Below are 5,660 nucleotides of genomic sequence, written 5' to 3'. Positions count from 1 at the left end.
AACCCATGGCTGTGGTCCCTGCTGAGGAACAACAGCTGTAGAAAGGTGTCCCCAGTCTCCACCTGTCCCTGCTGTCTCTGAGTGTCACCTGAGGTGGGCCTGCTTCCGTCACTCACACTGCCTGCCAGGTCACTAAGGCTTGGTGCTTTGCATTTCCAGGGAATACTCAGAAAAGCCATCCAACCTTGGAACCGAGGCAAAAGGAGGTCAGCTTGTCACTCCAGGGTCCCCACTGGAGTATGGTTGAAGAGGGCTGCCCCAGGACCATTCCATCTCTAGGGGCATACATTTTTATTTGACGTGCCATTTACTATTTATGTATGCACGCAGCATGGGAAGTTTCACACTAACCTGTAGATCCGGGGCCGGGGAGACACAACCCCACTGTCTATGACTTTATAGCCACGCAGGGCATTTGCGAGTCTTGACCGTGGCCAGATGGTGCTAACTGGTCTTCCGGTAACATCACCATTTCTTTTTGTTTTTTAAAAAAACATTTATATTGTTTAAAAAGTTTTTGTTAATATTTATTTATTTTCCAAAGAGACAGCGTGAGCTGAGGAGGGGCAGAGAGAGAGGAAGACAGAATCCAAAGCAGGCTCCAGGCTCCAAGCTATCAGCGCAGAGCCCCATGCGGGGCTCAAACTCACAGAGACCATGAGCCGAGCCAAAGTAGGACTGAGCACCCCAAACATCGCCATTTCTTACTGGGACCTCTCACCCACACTCCTCACCAGGCCATCTCGGGGACGGTAGTCACTCTCCACTCTATGGGGCTAACGTTCCCCAGCTGCTCATTTAAGTGGATGTACTCGGCCACCCCTTCCTTCCTCGGGGCTCCTGGCAGAGGCCAGTGATCAGCACAGCTCTGGCCACGTTTGGGCACATCACGATGCCTGCAAGGGGACTTCTCCCGTCCACTGTGCTGTGTTCTTCAACCTGGACCCCAGCACCCTCCCTTTGCTCTGGAAAATTTGCCTTATTATGCCTTCGATCTTTTTCTCCCTTTGCTTTACTCTTTTCCCCCCCTTTAGGAATTCCCAATATTGGATGTTGGGGTAGCCTGGATTGAGCCTCTGGATTTCTTTTTTCTCTCTCTGTCCCATTTTCTACTTGTATATTTTGTTGTACTTTCTGGAGAAATAACCTCATTCTTGCAGTCCATCGCTTCTACTAGACATTTTGTTTTTGTAAAGAATCTAATAGCGTTCTTTCTTGATCTTGGTTCCTTTTTCATGACATCCTGTTCTTGGTTTAGCTCCATGACGATATAGTTTCAAGTTCTTCTTCTTCTTCTTTTTCTTTTCTTTTCTTTCTTTCTTTTTTTAATGATCTTCTCTTTCCTGCATTGTCTGTTTCCTGTTTCCTTTCTTGGGCTGGTTGGTTTAGTCTCTCTCTCTTTCATGTTGGAAGCTTTCTTTCTTTTCTCCTCCCTCCCTCCCTTCTTCCTCTGTACCTTCCCTCTCTCCTTCTTTCCATCCTTTTTTCTTAACCTGTTATATTTGGAAATAGGGGGCTTTATTGTCATAATGAAGCAGAGACCCCGAGAAATTCTTACCTAGTTCCTTTTCTTCCCTGGACACTTTCCTCAGGCGTCAGAGGGGAGGGCCAGCTGTCCACGCTCTACCCACACATGCGTGCGCACAGGACACGTTGACTGCTGGCTGTCATTATGGGATGCTCAGACAGGGGTCTTTGCATTGGGGAAGCATCTGGAGCTCTTTTCTCCAAAGCCAGTTTCCTGAAGAGTGTTCCAGTCGGCTGCCTGGGGGATGGGCTCTGGGCACTGCAGAGAGCAGTGCAGGCGCCTGTGGGGCAGGCGCTCCTGAAGGCAGAACCTCTCGCTACCCCCTCTCACCTGCCCGCAGACAGACCTGCACCTCACAGGGCCCTCTGCTCTGCCTGGTGTCCCCGGGTCTGGAGCACACCTGCTTTCATGGCTCCAGAGAATAGAGTCCAGTCCCTTCCAAGGAGATGAGGAGGTAAAGAGAAGTCTCCTGGCCGTGCAGAATGGGGGGGGGAGGCTGGGGTCTGGTTCACCTGCATCCAGCCTGGTGCCCTGGCCCTGCCCCCAGTATGCTGGGACGCCCCACTCCCGAGCCTCTTGGGCTGGGCTGCTCCACATCCCTCGTTTGTCTCTCCCTCTGCTGTCGACCTTGTCAACACTCCGTCCTCCGCTTCCACCTGCCACAGCTTTGCAAATTCTCATGTTTCCTGATATCCTCTCCCATATTCACCCCTGCTAATCTCCTAAGTCCCTACCTGTCGGGGCGGCGGTGTTCAGGGAGCAAGAGATAAGTGTGTGTGGTCAATATGCTTTGTTTAATGAGAAGTCAAGTTTCTTCCAAAAATCTAATTCTGTTGCTTCAATATTTATTTTTTTGACATCCTGATGGTAGGTTTTTTTTTTTTCCTGATTAAACATTTATTACTGATTTCTAATTTTATTGCTTCATGGCACAGAATGTGGCCCCAGCTGTCTTTGGGCAACATTCTGAGGGCTTCTAGTCAACTTTGGGTAATGTTCCACGTGTACTCAGAAAGAAGGTACGTTCTCTCTAGGGCAAGTGCAAGGTATCCTTGCTTATTAAACCTTATAAATGATTAAAAGCCCTGGGGTTCTCATCGTCTCCTCGATCTGTAATAAACTAATACTGCTGGTGTGTTAGTCTCCAAGGTAATTGTATTTCTGTTGATTTTCTCCCTTTGCAGCTCCAGGTTTTGCTAATGCCACTCAGTCCACACACGGAGGCTCACAGCCTTCGTACCTTTGTTAAAGATGCCCTCTGTCTACACGATGTCTGCCTCATTCATCGCTACTTCCTTGAACCCTACGTTGTTTGGCCCCAGCAGAGGGATGGCGGTCCCTGATCTTGAGGACTGAGGACAGCGGTACGGAAGCTTGGAGGGGACACACGGGTTTGACAACAAGGTGGCAGAGGTGTGGGGGTGCGGGAAGCCAGGCGAGTGGGCTGAAGAATGGAGGTGAGGGGGTGGAGACGGAGGTCTCCCGGGCAGGGCAGCGCGCCTGGGCTGAAGGGGAGGGAAGAAAACCCAGCCGGGAGCAGGTGAGCAGGTAGAGATCCAGCACTTGAGATGCCGTCACAGCAAGGGTGGGGGAGGCTGCTGGCCAGGGGCTGCCTGGGGAACAGGGTCACCTCCTTTCCTGCGGCTGCAGGGTTGAGGGCTGGCAGTGAGCCAGGGAAGGGTCAGAGGGTCAGCATGGGAGTCTTCTCCCAGGGGGCAGCAGTGTGGCCGGGAGACGGAGGAGGTGAAGGGCTGGCTTACTTGTAGCGGAAAACAGGAGGGACACAGAACCCACACGGGCTTGGTGCGAACTGGGGTGTTTTCTTCTGCTCAGCTGCCCAGAGAGCGCGGGCTGTGGGTAATCCCAGGGCTGATGGGATCAAAGAATACCGTCGAAAGCGGGGGCTAAGGAGAGAGACCAAAGGGGTTGAATGTGGTGGGGAAGGCGGCAGACACAGGGAAGACCCCTGGGAGGAAGGGGGTCCGTCTAATGCGGAGGGGGGTATTAATGTAGACGATGGGGAGGGCTGGGCAGAGGGAGGGGTCCTCACGAGTCAGATGCCAGGGGCCCTGGTGGGAGGTGTGGCGGAGGGAGGGGGCACGGCCAGGGGAGCGCTGGGCAGGAAGGGGAGGGGCCGGAGCCTTTCCTAGCAGCTGAGCCGGGAACGCAGGTTTGGGGAGCAGGAGGCACGGGGGTGGGGGGGTGGTTTGGAGCCACCCCGGGGCTAACAGGAGTCAGGGCAGGCCAAGGCATGCAGACAGTGACCCGTGGCTCCGCTGCAGCCCTCCACCCTGCTCTCGAACCAGCCCCCCACTACCTCCAAGGACGCGCACAGGGGCGCCCGTGGGGTTTCTCTCTGGGAATGCCAGGCGGCCAGGGCCCGAGTCCCTGGTGAGAGCCAGAGACACCTATGCAGGTGATTTACCAAGGTCTCCATCTGGCATTCTGGACGGATGCATCCCTGCCCCCTAGAGTATCTGGGCCCCTGTGCCTGTGTCATTTCTGAGGGGCTGGGCTGAGGCCTGGACGTGCCCTCTCTTAGTCGTGTGTGAACAGGAGAGGTGCTGACCCCTAGGGGTCACTGGGTGGTGCCCGGGGCCCGCTGAGTAGGACCCGGGTTGCAAGGACCCCGAGCATGGGTGTAGCTGAAAGGGCCTGGAGGCTGGTTTGCTTCAGAGGCCCTGGGTTTAGCCCTGCAAGTGGGTCTGGCTCGTGAGAGCGCTGGGAGCCGGGGCCTTCCAGGCATTAGAAGCTTGGTTTAGCCCAGCTCGGCCGCAACTGGCTGGGGACCCAGAGTCAGATTTTAGTGGGTGGGAAGGCATCTGAAGCAGAGCCTGGCAGGAGACGGTGTCTGCAGTGAGTGCAGGGGCCACGCCATCCCCTGGGGGTCGGTGGGGACAGGACCAGCCAAGGGCTCCCTCCTGAGCCTGTCGGAGCCTGGGAAGGGCCCTGGGAAGGCACCGCTCCACTGGCAAGGGGAAACAGTCTCAGGTCACCGTAAGCCCAGACCAACACTGCCCCCGGGTCTAGGGGGCCCCCCTGTCCGCAAGTGCCAGCGGGGGGAATCCCAGTGCTGGTGTCCCTTGGTAAAGAACAATACAGGCCCGCAAGTCAGAGTCACCAAAATCTCCGGAGACGCAGCTGAATGGAGGTGAGCCAGGTTTAAAATAGCTAAATAAATCTTTAATATTTCTAATTGCAAATGTACAGAAATCGCACAGCCACACAGTCTCAGAACAACGACTTTCTCTGTACACTATTACACAGCTCGGAGCCGCAGCTGGGGGCTCCAGCCACGGCTCCAATGTTTGCGTGTTTTTCTTTTTCACATACTTACAAAACAGGGCGCGGGGGCGTGGTGTGGGGTTGGGGGCGGATTTGGGACCAAAGGTGTAGAAAAGAGGGGCTGTTTCCCTGGACGGCCTGCCTTCCGCGGACGGGCGGNCCCCCCCCACCCCGGGCAGTCGGAAAAAAGTCTTCACTTATAGGAAGTTTGGCAGTTTCCTTCACCCTAAACATAAAAGTTGAGCAAACCCGTCAGGCCTCTCTGTGTGGGCCCGGGGCCTCACCTTCCCGGAGCAGGGCTTGCCTTCCCTCGCTCCCCCTCCCTCAGGCCCCCTGGTCCCAGCCTGGGACGCAGGTTCGTGTGGCCTGGACCGGGCGCATGTCCCTAGCACCCCACCCAGACAGCCCGCTGCAAAGCCGACGGGTACATGCCACCGGTGGGGGAGTCCCCGACCCCGAGTCCCAAGCCCCCTCGCCTGCCCAATACTGTTCTCTAGATTAAAAAATAAAATACAAACCGTCGGAGAGCAGCGGTCCCGGGCGGCCCTTGGCAGCACCAGGACTAAAGGACTATGTACAACCATTAGGTGAAATAGTTACATTACAGTCGAACACCGAGAACATTTACAAAAATTGTCAGACTTGCAATTCAGATAAAAATCTGTGAAGAGTCTGTACACTTTTACAGTTTTTGCACTAAGTAAATAAGGCTCTCGGCCTGAGAGCTCACAACCCACACCAAGGGCCGCCAGCACCGCGCGCTGGCCTCCTGTGCCCTGCCGTCCGGGCCCTGGGAACCTCCCCGTATTGCTAAGAGGCGCTCAGTCCGAGGTTGCTCTGTGAGGCA

This window comes from Crocuta crocuta, unplaced genomic scaffold (assembly GCF_008692635.1).
Source record: "Crocuta crocuta isolate KB4526 unplaced genomic scaffold, BGI_CrCroc_1.0 scaffold95, whole genome shotgun sequence".
In the NCBI taxonomy this organism is placed as follows: domain Eukaryota; kingdom Metazoa; phylum Chordata; class Mammalia; order Carnivora; family Hyaenidae; genus Crocuta; species Crocuta crocuta.
This window is presented reverse-complemented; position numbering follows the sequence as displayed.